Genomic DNA, 19433 nt, shown 5'->3' with positions numbered 1-19433 from the left:
TCATTTGCTACTCAGAGGTGCCATTAGGGGATGGGGAAGGGAGGCAGACATCCCTTTTACCTTTCAGACTATAGGGTCCTGTATCTCCGAGCAGCTCCCTAATTCTAGGCATTGGAGTGACTATTGTAATGGAAAAATTAAATAAGTCTGTACCAGCTATAAATATAGAAGGCATAAATCCCTTTGCTTCACACACATACACCTTTCCTGCGTTGGTGTTATTGCTATACCTCAGTCCTATCCTTACCTTTTCAGAAGTGTCCCATGGAGTTCAATGGGGCTTATACCAAGGAAAATGGTTATAGGATTGCAGCCATAGTTATCAAGAGGTACTTCTAAGAAATGATCACTACAAATGTATTGGTTCGTTTTGCAATTCAGCACTTGGCTGTTGGACTTTGACTGTATTTTGGTCTCCACTAAAATGTCTTTTATTTATGTGTTACATTTATATTCTGACTTTTTTCAAAAGACCCCCCCCCTCTCCATTTTATCCTCCCAACAGCCCTGTGAGGTAGGTTAGGCTGAAAGTCAGTGACTGGCTCAAAATCACCCAGTGAGCTTCATGGCTGAGTGGGGACTAGAACCCAGACATACACGGTCCCAGTCAAACACTGTAACCACTGCACCACACTTTGTCCCCCAACTGAAATGGTGCCTCTGCTGGGCTCCTCCATGTCATGTCCCACCAGGCAGAACATTTCATTTGTTTTAATTCATTGGCATTTTCATTGGTTAAGAGATCTTGGGCAAGTCTCTTACTCATATACACACTCATTTGTCTGATCTACTGAGAACAATTCACACACAAAAGCAGGCGTTCCTGTGTAGATGCACTTCTGGATCAATTCCTGTCTGTTCAGAAGGGTGCATGTTGCTGCACACCTGCCTTCAGCACCTGGAGCTGCACACATGGTTTCTTTCAATATTATTGATCACCGCAGAGGAAGACAGAATCCACACATACATAATTCAGACCTGATTGGTGGTGTCAGACTTGACAGTGCGGGTGATCTGCTAGATCTGTGGAGCTATTATCTTTGCTTATGTTTCCTGAATTGTAATATGGAGGCTATTTCCAGATTCCTATAAAAGCCAGGCATTATTGTGTTAAGTTTCAGTTTAATGGTGAATAACTATTACTATTTACCCTCTGATCATGCAAGCAGACACTAAAATTGAGGGTCAGTGGTTGTGATTTGTTAGTAGAGGACTGGTAGTTCCTAGACAGATCTTTTGAGACAGAACACTCTCAGTTGAGAGATCAGTAATTATAATTCCCTGGAGAAGGCATTGTGACATAAGTGCTTGCAGAAGCCAGTCCTGTTCAGCAGTGATAACATAATGTGATAATTTAGAAACTCTCATTCTTTAGAGCTGTCAGCTGCACACCATTCTTTGACATTAAGTTGATCATCAAACAGTTTAAAATAAATAAAATTGCTTCATTTTATTTTTAAGATTAGTCAAAAAACAACAATACAAAACAGCATTTGTTGATAGCACGTTTTCTGAAAGCAGCTTAATGAGGCATTCACCTGGCAAAACTCAAACCTTGTAGGGAATGTGATGGGTGAGTATTAAACCAAAATAAATCACTTGCTAGAGAGGTTTTTTATTTAAACATTTTAAATAAATACTGCTACTAATACACATACCAATATTTGGAAACTTGGAAAATAATTCCACTCCCCCACTTGAGATTTCCACTATTACTGGTCTCTTAGATTACTGAGTTTAACACTTAGGCTTCACTCTTATGCAGACTTACCTGGAAGTAATTCCATTGAGATTTACTTCAAAGTAAATATTCATAGGATTGGGCTGCACATCAATTAACATTATTTGTTTGGGGAAATGCAATAGAGAGGTGAAAAGATAATTAAATAAAAGATAAAGATAATTATTTCAGTCTGCTTGGTTTACAGCAATAAACAATAAAGTTCGAAAATGGAAGACACAGATGCTACGCACTCTAGATTAATAAAAATAGGAAGCTGATATTGTTTTTTAGTTCAGCCTTCATAGATATCATTTATGGCAAACATTATCTGTCACAAACATCAATAGAAGCTTGTTACTTTTAAACCAAATGTTCTACTCCAACATTACTTTTAGAGTCAGACTTGGGACAAATGGATTGATATTGTTTGCTGATATTAAGTGTACAAGCTTTTTAGTTACACAGAATACTTAATCAGTCATAATGGAAAAATAATTAAGGTTACATTCCTATACTCACTTACCTGAGTGTAAGCCCTTTTGAACTTAATGGTACTTACTTCTGTGCAAATGTTGTTGTTGTTTTATATTTTGTAGTTGCTTTTCTCAAAAAGAAACAAAAAACAGAGAGACTCAAAGTGACTTAAAACAAAAAATGTCCAGGATTATACTGTAAAGTTGCTATACACACTTACTTGGGGTGTATCGTTCCCATCAAACTCAATAGAAGTTACTTTTTATTAGACATGCATAGGATAGCCCTGTAATTTGTAGGTATACATGATACAAAGTTGCTTAATAATGCAATTATTTGAATCCCTTCCCTTTGAAGGAATAATCACACATACCTTTTTACACATACCTTTTTATTTTCATATACAATATTTTATGCTGAATTTAAAAAGAATTTGGATATCACAATATATTTTTGAAAAGCTCAAAGTTTCGTGTTTTGATAGGCCACTTTTTAACTGAGCTTACAAAATTTCTTTCACTGAATTAGCAACTTTTCCATTCTGCCCGATTAAAAGTTGTGTCTAAATCAAACGCTGGCATGACATGTGCTGTCTGTACCAAATCCCACCTTTGCTCAGTCTCCAAGTTCTCCTAATAGTTGGAGAGCTTCTCTGCAGGTAATTTCCTGCAAAGGGCTTGTGCTTAGGTCATGCTGATTCTCAGCTCGTCTTCACTTTAGATGATGGGAATTGTGGACTGAGCACAGTCTGTGTACACCACATGACACAACAGGGCAGGAAACTTTGCTTTCTTTGTTGAGGACGGGGTAAGTGCTGAACCAGGAGCTCAGAAGGCTCTGCCAGAGAGGGCAGTGCACTATTTTTCCATCAGAAGTGGTAGAATTCAATTCCTGGTCAAAGAAAAAGAAAAATACACCGTTCAGCTTTACTTATTGAAGTGCAATTGGTGTGTATTCTATTCTTCACTATAATAAAAAAATCGCAATTTTATCTAGTACATTTGCATTCCACCAAGCACTCAAGCTGGCGTACATGACCATTTCACCCACACAACAACCCAGAAAAGGAGATTAAGCAGAGAAATAGTGACTTGTTCAAGGCCACCTGATTAAGGATTTGAACCTTCATTATTTTTTTCATTTATGACTGATGAAGAGTTTTGTGTAACTAAATGGCTTGCATGCTTAAAACCAGCAAACAATATCATGGGGCAAGGGTTTGAATCCCGGTATCTCTGGCCTAAACATATATATGGTGTGTATACAGCTCATGCCTATTCACAAGCCAAATAGTGCTTGGAGCACTTGACATTAAAGAAAATGCAATAAAATAATATTAAATATGTTTTTAAAAGGGGGAAATCCATTTTTAAATGGTGGGGAAAACAGAAATGTACTCAGGAGAAACCAGATTGGGACTGGGAAGAACAGACATGGAGATCAGGAGGACGTACGCTCTGCAGCAAACCCCATCATGCTAAAGACCTGATCATCTAAAATGCAGTGATGGAATTTCCAAACAGCAGCAAATGTTTGAGCACAGGTTGAGATTCCTGGATCAGATCTTAAATATCACCAGAGCCGATTTTGTTCAGTGAACACAAACTTTAATTTATTCACTCAGATCTTTTCTCAGCATTTTCCCAAGTCATTTGAAGCTGAAAACAACCAGTCTGTCACTTTGCCATAGTGAATGTATTAACAGTAAGCAACTGATCTTACATGTTCCTATGACAATAGCGGGAGTGCTTATTTGCAAAGTGTGAGAAGCTGAGCTTTCATTTGTTCAAAGTTTCTCAATCTGATTATGGAGTAAAATTTGAAGGTATGCCTGCAGTATCTTTTTTCTTTTGGAATTATGGCTTAAGATGGACATTCTCTCAGTGATTTTTACTTTCACACCACGGCTAGCTCAGCTGGTTTCAGTCAGGAGGGCACAACCTGACTGTGGCCCCACAAAGAAGGCCTTAACTGCAGCTCCCCCAGGGGCCTTGTCCTTCCCCCGCCCCACCATCACTGAATTCCTCCCTGCTGCTTTCCTGCTGGTTGTACCATTTGTAGTTGTGGCTGCCATTGCTTCTGCTACTAGTGCTTGCTGGCCTTCTTTCCTCCGTCGCCCATACCCAGAGATCCAGATCCAGATCGCTCTTTCTTCACTGGTAGCAGCAGCAAGGGAAGAGAGATCCGAATCACTGGGGGAGGGAGTGGAGAGAAGGTTGTCCCCTCCCCCCGCAATTCTCATACAAATGGCTGTTTCCCTGCTGCTGCTAGCCACGAAGGGAAGAAAGTGCGACCTGTGTCAGCAAGGATCACTGGGATGTGTGTGTGCCTCCAGCACCATATACGCCCCTTGGGGCTAAGACAGTAGTGCAGTCCTAGTTTAAATTCCATGTGTTGATTTCAAAATCAGGCACTTATCCAATGTTTCATAGTATATACTCAGACATGCAAGCCCCACCGCAGCCATTGGCAAAGTCTTTGCTTCTGAACAGACTCACAAGGACACTTTCCTTCCCCCCTTGTTTGAAAGTGCAGTGTATATAGTGTGAGATAATGTCCACAGACTTCATGATGGATGAGCAGCTTTCAGCGGTGTAAATGTGAGCCTTGTCACTTAGACAATGCACCCAAGCTGCAAGGCATTCTGTTTTTAACAATGACTTCATCATTCATAGTCTATTGCTTGCCACCACTTGTCATCATTCCCCTACTGTTCTGCAAGCATCTGTGGCCCAGTGTCTCTGGGATAAGGGAAGCTCCAGAGAAGCAGAGGAGCAACTGGCAACTATGCAACCCAAGCAGAAATGGGGAAAAAAAGACTTCTATGAATGTAGCCATGTTGAATCCGTTGTGAAGGAATGAGCTATTTTTAGGGCATTTGGATTTTTCAGATCCCCTTGGTAACTCTCAGATCATCCAAAAATGCTTCACTGTTCTCCTGACAAACCTCAGGCAGAGAATTCTCTTTTTGATGCTGTCATATTTTATCCCCTGCTGCAGTCACTTATCTGAATAGCAGAATCTGTTGAAGAGATATTCATCTTTGATCTGGAATTTTAAAAAGACAGTTATGGATATTTATTCCACTTTAGTCCCCTGTCTTAGGAGGGGAGATAGCAAGTGTGTATGTTGGTTTAGAAAATGAAAACAGCCCTAATTTATCCTTGTAAGGGAATGCAGTTCCAGGAAGCCTATGTTATGAAGTAGCTCTCCTTTGAGTGATCAGTACTGACTTCATTTTGAGACACAGCCAAAAAGCCAGGTGTCTTCATCCACAGCTTCAGTAAAGGCGGGATAAAAGCACAGGAATGGGGTTGAGAATAAACCCTAATGATGTGAAATCAGCAGTGTGCTATGAACTTGTGGAGTCCCATCTGCAATTGAGGGAGAAGAGGGTAAAATGCCTCCCTGCAACAAAGGGAGGCAGCTCTGATCCCCCACCCCACCAAGATCACCCGTTTAAGTTCAGTGGGGCTTACTCCCAAGTAAGTGTGTGAAGGGTCTTATATCTAAGCCCTATTGCGTTCAGTGGGGCTTACTCCCAAGTAAGTGTGCTTTGGGTGGCAGGTTTACAGCACAATCTTACATCTACTCAGAAGTAAATCCTGGCTTTCCTAGGATTGCAAGCAAACAGTACAGCACAACTTAACCTAAGAAAGCAAGACTTCCCCTTCCCTTCTGTGCACACATGCTAGGGAGGGAGGTGCTCCCTTGATACAAACCTTTAAAGGAGCCCCGGGAAACTTAAGCAGGATCTTCCGCCTTGTCACCCCTCTGCTCTGGTGTAATCAGCTCATATAAATTGTGTCAAGAGTGAAGAAGCACAACAGCCCCGGGTAAACAATGTGAGCCAAGCATTTCAATTTCTAATGGACATCCTAAAATGCATTCCCCAAAGTCAAAGGTGGGGGTAAAAACTGAGCAAAACATGAATGTGCTGGATAGCAAGGGTGATATCTCGTAAGTTACTTGGCCAACTGCCTGCAAGGTGTTAATATTGCTGAACTCTTGCCTTGACACCTGTCATTAAGAAAGGTATTAGCATGTCATCTTTTCTTAAAAGAACAGTGATAGTAAGGACGCAGTAAGACTTTTGTTTCTGGCAAGTTCAGCCACCATCCTTAAGTACCTTCTTTTGCTATATGGGATGAAAGGCCAGCTCAGCTTTCTCCCATAGCAAGCAGCATCATTTCCAGCGCCTAAGAGCAATGTCTGGTTCATCAAAGCTGTCATGTCACACTTTTTTTCTGAATTGTATGAGAAGCCTCAGGTTTGCGCAGCTGAAATCCCAGTCCCTCATCCCCCTCTTCCCAGAGGCATGGGGCCATGCTGCTGAAACCACTAGGTGCCTTATCCCCAGGTGCCAGGCTGCTGCTGAAATCATTGAGTCTCACTTCCCAGAGGAAAGGCTCCATGCTGAAATCGCAGAAGGAATAGCTTCGTTCCTGCTGAAGTCACTAAGCTCCTTGCTTGTCAAGATAAAGGTGCCATCAGTGGCTGCTTTGCCTCCCATAGTCAAGGCTCCCTGCTTTCCTTCCGAGATCAGGAATTGCAACACACTAGTTGCTGTCTGCAGAAAGGGATTCAGCCCAAGGAAAGGTATATTGCTCTTGGAGGTTTTTAGTACAAATTGGAGCATCTGCCCCCCTTCCCCTGTGTGTGTGTGTGTGTGTGTGTGTGTGTGTGTGTGTGTGTGTGTGTGCGCGCATGCATGCTTCAAGCCTTCACGCAGTCTTGAAAACTACTTTTAGGCGTGGAACTCAGCTTCACCAACAATGCAGCTAATTTCCCCGTTAAGGCAAGACTTGGTGAAGGCTGGAGCACCCCAATTGGTATAACAGTTAGCAATTCCATTTGCTCAGCTAATTCCTCCAAAACTAGTAAACATCAATAAATGTGCCATTGTGGCGTTATCCTCTTCAACAGTGCCTGAGTGTAGATCTCTTTGAGTGGGAATTGCCTTCTTAGCCATAGCATAGATGCTCTATTTGCCAATGTCTAAAGACTCCATATAAGCAGGTGTGTAGATCTTGTTAGAATGTGTGTGACTTTGTACACAGATCTAACTAGAGCATATCACGTAACATCTACCAAAGTAATAATAATGATGATGAATGGCAAATACATTTGTTTACCTGACTAATGTAGGTACAAAGCTTATTAGTACTTGGTGACAACGTAGCCCTTGGGTCAAATCGTAAGACCTACTGCCAACCAAGGGGGGAAATAGTGTATTCTGACCTTTAGTTCCCAATTACCTGGATGGTGATCAAGCATGACCAGCAATATAGTCAAAATCTCCTAATTATAACTGCAATAGTTATGTCAAATTAATGATCCATGACATCCAAGGTCCTGTCTCTAACAAAGCCACTTTGGAGGAAGTTATTTACAGCATCATTTTATAGGGAGACTCAGCTTTAGATGTTTGTGCACAATGCAAAATAGTTGTATGAAATGAAAGACAGGATTGCATTAGACTGTTCCCCCACATCCACTTCCATGTAAGTTAAGTAATTTCAAGGGAGCTAGTTCAGCTGCAAAGTTCATGACTTCTGGTCCATAAGATTTGTTCCTTGCTATTTCTTCCAAAGCCAGAAATGAGTATGTCAGTGTGTGCCTTTAGTGAGCATAAATCATACCAATGCATCATAAAAGTGCATTCTCAAAGGTTCTCCCTTTAGAGACTTTGGAGTTTAGACCTTGATTTTTGTTGGTGTTGCATTCTCTACTGAGAGCGATAGGACCTTTAAAGCAAACCTAAAATTTTGTAATTAATAAGGTACTTATCATCTCTTTAATACATTCTGCTAACGGAAGTGTCAACTTGTCAGTTCAGAGGCGTTTGTATCTTCCTACACAAAGTCCCTGTCCCCAGAGTGAGGCTCTATTAATATCCCTTATTTTTTTTGTTTGTGTTACTAATTCTTGCTATGGTGGAGACAGGCTGTAGCTCTGTGGTAGAGCACCCGCTTTGCATGCAGAAGGTCCCAGGTTCAATTCCCGGCTTCTACAGATACGATTAGAAAGAATCCTGCTTGAAAGCCTTTGAAGAGCTGCTGCCATTCAGTGCTAACAATATTGGCTAGATGGACCAAGGGTCTAACTAGGTACAAGGGAGTTTCCTATGATTCTCCCTCAATATAATTTAAACTTGATTTGTTGCAGCAGGAAGATCAACTATAATTTCCTTCTTCCTGTCCCCAATCTATATACACACAAAGGAATGTGGAGAAATATGTTTTAGGTCCTACATCTCACTAGTGTTAAGGTTCCTGTTAGCATTTACTTGAACTGGAAACAGTTGTTTAGTTTTGGTAGTTCCATCAAACCACTGAACTTCAGCTGGTGACATATAGAAGTAAACGGGAGGTATGACTGAGGCTTTGTTTTCTCTACTTGTTGCCATTTCTTGTTCACCTTGTTTAAATGCCTTTCCATATTAAAAGGACATTCTATTCATATTATCCATATTAAAAGGACATTCGATTCATATTAAAAGGACATTGAAGTATTTCCAGGCAAATGGATGGATCCTAAGGATGTGTAGTCATGATTTGTTTCCATCATTTTTGTAGATACCCCTCCCCTATTCTAGGTTTCTTACAAAGATTGTCCATTTTGCATTTGTATGTCTTGCAATCAAACCTGCTTTTGAGTTAGCACTAATGTCAAATACCATGTTATTTCTTCATGTAAAGAAACTGTTGAAAACTTCAGCCGATATCTGTTTGTACAAAACATAAAAAAGACATATCACACAACCCTCCAAACACTTTACCATTTGAAATCAGATTTTAAGACTTCTTAGGACAGTATGCAGCTACTTCTTATATGACATTTTAGGGTGCAATCCTACACTTGTTTAGATAGAAAAAAACTCCTACAACTCCCAGTATCCACCAGCCAACCAGAAAAAAAGGCCTACAACTCCCAGGAACCCCCAGCCAGCCATATCTACATGAGATGCGTTAATTCTTTGGGACAGCCGTTTTCAGAAAAATTGAAGGGAGTGGTGTCTCAGGTGGGAGCTAATGATGTAACTTGGTCTGTTTGCTTGCACATTGCCAGAAAGTTTTGGCTGCCCTGGAGATGCGAGGGAGATCTCCTGACTCCCTGTGTGGGGCCTGCTCTCGGAGAAATGTCACTTCAGGGGCGCAGGGAGTTCCTTGTCAGAATGGTTTGAAAGCATGAGCAGAGAAAATACTTCTGGTGGTACACAGAGGCACCAACTGAGGAGACAAAAGGGCTTACTCCCCACTGCGGTATTTTGCACCTCTGTGACTATTTCTCAGGAGCACCTATCTCTCTCTGGTTATGATAATGTATACAAAGTAAGGGCAACACATATTCTTAAAATTCACTGTTTCCACACACACCCTTTTTTTGCCCCCCCCCCAAAAAAAATTAAGCCTGAATATAACTAAGAGCAGGCCTTGGCCAAACCCTGAGACAGGCTACATGTTAGGCCCAGTTCTGGTGCCAGCAATCAAGTACCTAAAGGGACAGAAATAAGTGATGTGGTCAAAGGCAGGCAGCTGGTCAGGATCTGGAGAAAGCAGAAGAGGGTCAAAAGGGCCTGAGGCAAAAGACATGGACAAAAACGGCTAGTGGTCAGATTCTGGAGGAGGCAGGCAAGGCTAAGAAGCTTGCATGATTAACTCAATGAGACCAGTTTCTTAGACTGAGAAGCTGACTTGGATGTGAGGGACTTATATGGCCTGATATGACCCCACTGGCTTGTGAGGTCAACTGTTGTGCCAGCTGACTGCGTTCAAGCTGGAACCATACCCTAGACAACACCCTTAGTACACAGAACTTAATTGACCTGGTTTGTTGAGGGGCCAAAATTATGCTGGCTGGTTCAACACGCACACACGCACCCAGGGCCTTACAGCCTTTAAACCTTGCTGTGAATCTTCCCATATGTACTGAAATATTTTTCCCAACCTCTGAAAGCTGAAGGGCATTCCTAGTGGCACCTAACTTAGCAAGGGGATTTGCCAATAAGTAAGTAGTGGCAAGGATTGGACTGGGATGGGATGGGGTGATAGGGTCAATAAATTGAGAGAGAGACTGAGGGATGTTCATCAGAGATAAATATGCATCTCTCTCACTCTCAGTAACAGGAGTTGCTTAATTCTGGTCTGCCTATTTGTACTGGTGAAAAGAAATGTATATTTATGCACTTGGTGTTGGATACTCTGTGTGTGTGTGTGTGTGTGTGTGTGTGTGTGTAGACTTCTCCTTCATTGGTTGAGTCCACCCCTTCTTTCTGAAGTCAAGACTTTGCTTTCCATCTGTCAGCACCACATCTGCTTTGGAGCTTGGCCTTTCTGCATGGCTGCCTTCAAGAACTGGCAGAGCACTCTTGCAGATAAAGCAAGCAGCCATCTGTGAAAGGAGGGGGTGGGGTGGGGAGCATAGACATCTCTGTGCCTTTCTACAAGAGAGAATGCTCAGCACTAACACCATGCAATTCCAGCCAAGCAAATCAGGCTTCGAATGTGCCTCCCACGGCTCAGCCTTGCCCTGATCTTTTCTGACTCCTGTTTGCTTCTCACCTCTCCTTTCCAAGGGTTTCCCCACACCTGTTGCAAATGCAAAGAGTTCCACCTTGTCAGTGAACATGCGTTAAGAGTGGGAGGAAGGGATGGGTACAACTCCTTACTACAAACTCTGTAGGTGCAAATAACTTTGCCCAGGGGTCCACAAATCATGTCACTGCTGTAATGTCACAGTATATAATGACACAAATAATGTCACATTAGCCAAAAATTGTTTCTACTTGCCAGCAAGAATATAGTAAAGCACTGGTTAACACATACTGGCCCCATTCAGATGACACTGTTAAGCAACATGGTTAATGGTGTCATCTGACACATGTTTTCCCTAACTATGCCCACCTGTTAACCACATTGTGGTCGGTTTGCTAACTACATTATGCAGCATTAGTGGCATTAACATCTGACCTGCAGCTGTGGTTTATGGGCCAAAATGATAGAAGAATTAGTATAGAGCAGCCTAACTTCTTTGGGCTGCTCTAGGCTGCAGGCTGTATCGCTGCTCCAGCCCCTCCACTGCTAGTACAGCCACTTCAGCTGCCATTTTGCATATTCGCCCAAGTTTTTCCAGCGGAATATGGAGTTTTATGGGGCATGTAGTGTTAGTTCAACTTTTTAACTTCCCCTGGGCACTTCCCCGTATTAACTGGCCCACTTTCATACCTTGCCAAAGCGCAGTAATCCGGCCGCTTGTTCCACATTTGCGATGTTGCAGTTTGATGATGATGATGATTTCTTACCCACCTCTCCCTTTGGATCAAGGTGGGGAGCAACAATAGTACAACAATACGATATAAATCAATTACATAAAATTAATTAAAAGAACATATAAAACCAATGCAATTATCAAAAAAACAATCAAGAAATCTTAAAATTCTTGGTTTAAAATTAATCTGGGTAGATGATGATGCTCGTCCATGCGTTTCAGATGACTCTCGGCTCCCCTATGATGGCTCCCCTCTCAAAATGGCTGACAGCATCAAAATGGCAAATGGGAAATAAATGTCACTGCCGCGCCTTCGAGGTAGGGAAAAATGCATAAGTCCTGGCCTCTTATAGCATTGGGGATGCCTAATACTGCTGGGCGATCTTATTGCGAGGCACATAGCGCAGGAATCACTAACTTTACGGGCCGATTAATACAAGTAACGGCTACTGACACTGCCGATTGACCTAAAATGGTGGGTGCAACTGCCAGGGCTCCTAGCGAAAGGACTGCTAGGATACAGGTTGGAGATTTCGGAGGACTCAGGAGCTCATCTAACCGGTTTGTGGTTAGCGTGTGGTTAATTTTATTTATTTATTTATTTATTTATTTATTACATTTCTATACCACCCAATAGTCGAAGCTCTCTGGGCAGTTCACAAAAATTAAAACCATAGTAAGACAACCAACAGCACGAATACAAAATACAATATAAAAAGCACAACCAGAATAAAAACCATGTGGCAAAATTGATATAAAATTAAAATACAGAGTTAAAACAGTAAAATTTAAATTTAAGTTAAAATTAAGTGTTAAAATACTGAGAAAATAAAAAGGTCTTCAATTGGCGACGAAAGGAGTACAGTGTAGGCGCCAGGTGGACCTCTTTTGTAGTTAAGGAAAACTTAACCACAAAAGGGTTAACCGTGTTGTCTGTTAGGGTTCCACAAGTGGTTAGCATTAACCACTGGTAAACATGGTTAAACTAACCACAAAGCCCTGAGTGTCGTCTGAATGGGCCGCTGAGTATCGTTCCCTTTCACCCAGCAAATGGCATCCTGCCCCTCCCACAGAATTAAGAGCCAATAGCACCTATGACATTGTTTACCATAAGCCTGAGTCTCTTGCAGATCTCTTTCTGAAAATTAAATATTTTCCCATCTTCCCTGGCAAGCCTCAACACAGCATAGCTCAGCAAGCATCTGTTTTCAAAGCCAAGGTTAAAATGGTTAGGAAATACAGTCTTCTGTTCTCTCCAAAGAAATCCATTCTGGGTTTTCCTTCTTTCTGTCGTGTGCATGCCCGTTCCCTCTGGCATTCACACAAGCTGGCAAATTGGCATGAGACACTCACATTAGTGAGCCTTCTTTTTATTGAGGAAATCTCACGGTAACAAACTTAATGGTCACACACTCCAAAAACACACTTAAAGCTGAATGATGGTCAGAACGCTGTAGGCTCCATGCTTCAGGCAATCACAAAGGGGGGTGGGTGGAATTCTTGACGGGCTGAGCAAACCATCCCAAGGGAGCTTCTCCAGACGCCGCATATGCTGGTAACTCATGGGGACATGACTAAAACCTAAACAAGATCACGTGTAGGGTAAAACACCCAGGCACAGGAGTCCCATGCTTTCTGCTTAGCACTGGCAATTCCCTGACACCTGAGTCGGGCAGAGAGAAAGATCACACACCAGTCAATCCCAGCCCGCTGAACACTGAGCTGACCTTGGTAGGCGTGATCACAGGGAAGGGCAATATCTCAGGCACAAGAACTCCCCGGCACATAATGTTAGCTCCAGGGGAGCTCCTTGCCAGCTGAGTCGGGCCACACACACAGCAAATGCAAGTCCAAGTCTATGAAAAGCCTCACAGTTCTTAGATATCCAAAGTCAAAATAGGAAAGCATCCATGTGCAGAGTGCTTTCAAAGTCCCAAGCAGAGATGGATCCAATCAGGCCTTGCATCAAGAGATGAAACCTAGCAAAAGTTTCAGCTTTGCTACCCTGGTAATAAGCCTATTCAAAGCCACTTGACAGACAGGTCCTCTGACCTGTAAACCATGCCCAGGGCGGCAGTGCACAACCCACTAGGGTGACGTTACTCCTTCAATAAGTGGCCCCCACCCCCCACCTTTCCAAAACACTTCCATGTTCCCAGAGAACCAGCAGCTTCAAAGCTTAGACATGGAGAAAGCAAGCTACTCCAGTGGGAACTTCTGACCGAGACCTGCTTGCACAGACATTCCAAACTATTCCTAATAAATCTACCTATCTTCAACAAGGCCTCCTACATATAACACTTTCCCTGCAGCAGCTCACCTTCACAACCCAGTCTTTGTTGTTATGAAAAAAAAATGTAATTACCCTCCAAAAGACAAAAGAAAAGGAATAGGCCTTCCTACTCCTTTCTGGAGTGGAAATAGAGACTGAGAGGGGATGGAGGTGGGTTCAGACAACACAATAACCAATGGTGGTTTATTTATTTATTTTATTTTAAAAAATTGTATCCTGCGCTATATCACTAGGTTTAAGTAGTCAACCGTCAGTTGAGTGGTCAACGGTTGGTTATTGGCTGAGTTCAGATGACACGTTAATCAACTGGGTGTGTGTAATAGGAACAGAATGGGAAACAACCGTTGATTAGCATGTCGTCTGAACTCAGCCATTGTGTTGTCTGTTGGGCAAAAACCACCCCATGGTTGACTATTTCCCCAAAATAACCAACCAACACTTTAGGCAACAGAGGAAAGAATGGGCAACGCACAGTACCTTATTTCAGAGGTTCTCCCCACAAAACATGTTGCCCCTCCCCCTCCCATGCAGCTGAAAGTCCTGGCGTCCTTCTGGGCAGCTGGTGCTCCTCCTGCCCTCAGCCCCCCCTGCCCTGTCCCATCATGCATTGCAAGTTCTGCTGCCTGTACAGGAACAGCGATGGTGTTTTCAGCCACTCTATGACCTTCCAGAATAGTGCACTCGACAGGGGAGATTACACAATGGAGCCAGCCACATGACATGTTAATCAACGGGTCTGCGGAAAAGCAACGGAGCATCCCATTGTTTCCCCCCATTGTTTAATTCCAGAAAATAATGTGCTGTGAGTTGTGTGACCGTTGTGTGTTGCCCCCCACACGACACAATAATCAACACAACAGACGTGTGTCGTCCGAACTCAGCCGTTGTCTGAATGTCGCCAGAGAGAGAAGGCTGAGGAATAGAGAAATGCTGTGGGACATAGAGGGAGAGGGAAGGAAGCAGGCACTAAACAACTGCGGGTACAACCCTATGCATGTTTGGACAGGAAAAAAAAGCCCTACAATCCCAGTCTTCTCCAGCCAGCCAATCAGTTTAATAAGCAAACCTTCCTGTTGTTCTTTAAAAAGTCTACCTGCAGTTGGAATGAAGTGGCAGGAGCTTGTTGATTGGGCGGTATTTGGAATGAATATTTTCTCAGGGTTAGGGCTGGAGCTGGCCTCAAAGGTTCTTTAGCAGAAGCTGCTCAGTTCCAGGAGGAGGATAGGACTGGGGGAGGGAAGCAAAAGACTGGGGATGTTCAGACTATGTGGGGGAAGCATCTTTGCACATGGAAAGGGAGAGAATCTAAAATTCAATAGTGAGCAACACCAGAGAGAGAGTGAAAATGATGCAGCCAGCCCTCCCTGTCCCCACAATCAGATCTATACTATTCTTAGAAAGGTCGTGGAGGGGCAGGGGGATAGAAAATCTTGCCAATGACATTCAGAACTATAGAGTATAAGCTCTACTCCTGTTTTTTCTGCCAGCCTAATTTAGCTGCTATGACTCAATCTCCCTCCCTGAGCATTCTTGCCAGACAAACTCAAAGATTTTCTCGCCCCTGGCCCTTTTGGCCAGTAGGTTTGTTGAAGGCTGTCTTTGCCATGACAAGTTATTTTTCCTTTGACTAGTCAATTCAGATGTTTGCTTAGGTGTATATTACTAACTTAGGGTACAATTCTATGCATGCAGTCAGCATTATGGGGTGCTTGTAGCTAATCAGTGTTAGATAGCCTTCTCTGAAGATGGGTATAAAACACTCATAGGCGAAGTTCGGATGACACACTAATCAACAGTTGTTTCCCATTCTGTTCCTATTACCCACCCACCCCAGTTGATTAGTGTGTCGTCCGAACTCAACCATAAAGTAAGTTGGTTTGAACTTCTTCTAAACTTGCTCTAGTTTGCACTTATTGCCTCCAATACTAAACGCTGTGTTGCCACGCTTTTTCTATATAGGGCAACTCTGCTGTAAGTCACACCAAACTTTCCAACATATTTAAGCTAAAGCGATTTCATCTTAGTTATCTTACATCTTAGTTATCTCTAACATATTCAGAGGCTCCTCATACTATGAAGCCCTAAGCCATGGCTTATTTGACTTGTTCCTAAATCTAGCACTGCATTGACTCCTCTGTTTTTAGGTGGAATGTGGGTGTTGTCGCTGGCATGGTCCTTGATTGGGGATCTCTGTGCTGGTTTTTTGACTGTTTTTTGTATTTTCTGGTTGTGCATTTTCCTCTCCCCTCCAGTGCTGACCATGGCCACAGCTAGACCTAAGGTTTATCCTGGGATCATCCAGGGTTCGCCCCTGCCTGAGCACTGGATCCCCTGTGTGTCACCTAGATGAACAGGTTTGACCCCTGGATGATCCAGGGATAAACCTTAGGTCTAGCTATGGCCCATGTGTTGGATATGGTGGCTGTTCTCTTCCCCACCATCTGTGGCATAATGTGAGCATAGGAATGCCCAGTTAAAAAGCAAAAGCGAGAGAGATAAAGTAGCAGGACTGATGCCTAAAGGATATTCCAATTCACAAAGTAACTGCATATGTAGGTTTGTAGCTTCTCTCTTTTCTTTAAAAGCTGCATACCCATTTGCCACAATGCAGCCATTCTTTCATCTGTGCCTCCATATTAAGGGAAATTGTTGCCTTCCAGACCCATAGCATTATTATATTGTCATCAAACAAGTCCTACTTTTCCATAATCCTCCTTTATGAATCAGTGGCCATACAAACCCATAAAGAAATCCTTTAATTTATATTGTGCCTCTTTGAGAATTCATCTTTGATTTTTTTTTTTTTTTTGCATTTCTCCGCCCCTCACTTTTTCCTTGTCAACTGTGCTGTTACCTCACATCACCAGAACACTTAATTGTATCAGCTAGTTACTGTGTACATTTTCTCTTCCCCCACCCCCCTGCTTTTGGGTCACTTATTAAGGGCACAAACCACACAAAACCAGAACCAGCAAGATAAAAACACAATGCAGCTAAAAGGTCTGGGCAAATAAAAAAGTTTTTGCCTTGTATTGAAAAAATGGTGCAAAGTGAGCCTTTCTGGGGAGGGTATTTTTAAAGTGAGGTGCTACCACTGAGAAAGCCCTGTTTTGGGCCATCATCTGCCTCACTCAGATGGGGATGGGGACTGGGGCGGGGGGGGGGCATGAATGAGAAGGAATAGCTTCCTTTCTATGTGAAGCAGACAAAAGGTAGGTTACAACAATAAAAATGAAAAGTCTAAGATGCAATAAAAGAATAGTTAATTAAAGCAATAGTTTGGTATGTGAGGATACTATGAATGATGTGTGATGATGGAGGGTGAAAGGTGATGCTTTATGATGAACCTGGTCTGCTCTGAACGAGTTTTCTTCGTGTGGAAGTAAAGCAACCTGTGGGTTCATGGGAGCTTAACTGCGTTTGTAGAGCTGCATCTTGTTTCATTTGCACAGCTGCCAATTCTTGCTTTTGAAGTATTCACATTCACAGCCTCACATTTTGAAATCTTGATGATTTTTGTTGTTGCGTTTTTAGAAATGATAGAAAATGAAATGAAAAGCTAACAACCATTCCAGAGCAAAGGTGGTATTTATATATGTAGTGTTCCTTAGACTCTGAACTCTCTTTCTCTCTCTCACACACACACAGGACATGTGTAGACCTAGGGATTGGAGGGGGAGGATCTTGCGATATGGTGATCAAGAGATCCTCCCCCTCAGTCTAGATGCAACGTGTGACTCCCAGGGAGGAAGAAAACGTCATGCCCGCCATTTTGTTTTTGCTTTTTATCGAAAATGAGCTCATGAACACTTGATCAATAAAGGTAGGCATTTATTTTTTTAAAAATTACCCTGCTCCCCCCTCCCACCCATGCCCGGTTCCCAGCTCCTCGCGTTTACTTGTGAGGAGCCGAGAGGAACCGGGACAGCTACCCACACATCCTGCAGTTTCGGGACGATCTCAAGACCACAGGAAAAGTTGGGATTAAAGCCATCCTGGCTATCCTTGGAAAAGGAAGGGATCATCCCTCGCTGCCCCTGGGATCCCCTGTGTGTCATGTGAACGCACAGTGATGATCCCGGGATATCGCCCCGTCTAGACATGCCCACACACACACATCAGAATACCTAATTGTTGTGTCTTTTTCATCATGTCATTAGTAGCCTGTTTTTTTGAGGTCCTCACTCATATATTTGAATATTTGTGGTTGGCAGGACAATTAAGAGAGGGTATTCAAGGGAGATTTCATCACTAATCCCCGGCTGGGCTCAGCATTTGTGGATAAATTAGAGCAAGGTGTGTTTACAAAATCTGTGTAGCTGTTTCACTCTGTGTTATTTCTGTCAGTAAATGAAGAATCCTGGTGGTGTTGGTGACAGGGGCATATGTTTCCATGCTCCTTTTAGCACAAGTGAGAGGAGAGTCTGGGGCTGAGGGATGGATGTGTTTCTGCCTGGGATGCTAGCCTTCTATGACACGGGGTGGGGAGCATGCGTTTCCAAGACAATCGGCAACATCTTACTCATCCCTTTCTGCTATTGTTATCTTGCCAATCTCACTTCTTTTAGCTGAGAAAGGAGGATGGACCAGCTGTTGGTACAAGGCCCAGTGCTGGCTATATCAGGAAAAGCACCTGCAATTAAAGCTGTTTATCCTCATGCATTTGCGAGGAAGGATACTTCGGTATGGAAAATACAAGATTCTTAACAGAGTCAAAGGGGTTTGCTTTGGGAGAGGCTATTTCACTATTTTAAAAAACAAATACAAGGAAAATGCAGGGAAAGCAGTAATTAAAGCCCCCTCCTCCCCCTTAGCAACAGGAACAAACACCATCAGGGCAATTAAGAGGGGGTATTCAAGGGGCATTTCATCACTAATCCCCAGCAGAGCTCAATATGCAATAAAATGGGCAGACCTATAAACAGAATACTTCTACTTAACCTTGGGAAGGACCTTTACCAAATGGGATTTACTTGTGAGTCGACAAATAGAAGGATGTTGATCAAGGGGAAAGGAAGGCACGCTAAGCCATAATATTTAGCTCAAAATGCTTAACCAGCTTGGCATAGTGTGTCATCTGAACTACATTCTGAGCAGAACCTTCATTTTAATTTCACTTTTAATTACAGAAAAGCAATGCCTCAGCAGCAGTAACTTTTCTTTATAAACCATTCATATCTTAAGATTTCTTGTGTGGCATGTTTTCATTGGTTTAACAAGTTAAAAGGGTTATTCACTGTTTTCCTGCTTATGTTATAAAATCGATTTTCAACAGGCCTAGTAACTTCAAGAGTAACAGAGCTGGGGGGAAATTCTCAATCTCTTTGTGATCAGAGGCACTGAGTAAGGCACCCCTGGAGATAATTTAGACTGACCCCAACCACATAACACTATTCCCCCTTCTGAAGAGGTCTGGACCACAGACTACTAAAGACAAGCAAAGTAGCAGACCATAATAACAGTTCTCATGTGGCCATTTGCTTTATGAGGCAGGTGCTCCTGCGGACTACCAAACAGAGGGAATAACAGGCCATAAAGTTGCTTGGCTGGGTCTGCCAGAAATCCAGCCTCAACCCTCCTGGAAGGTCCATGTTCTACAGCAGCCAGTCTCAGATGAATTTGATGGAATCCCACCCTCCACACCCGGGTTTAATTTATTGGCCTCCCCTGGCT

The sequence above is a fragment of the Elgaria multicarinata genome, chromosome 3, assembly GCF_023053635.1.
Source record: "Elgaria multicarinata webbii isolate HBS135686 ecotype San Diego chromosome 3, rElgMul1.1.pri, whole genome shotgun sequence".
NCBI lineage: Eukaryota > Metazoa > Chordata > Lepidosauria > Squamata > Anguidae > Elgaria > Elgaria multicarinata.
The sequence above is the reverse complement of the archived record's forward strand: the minus strand, read 5'-3'. Positions refer to the sequence as shown.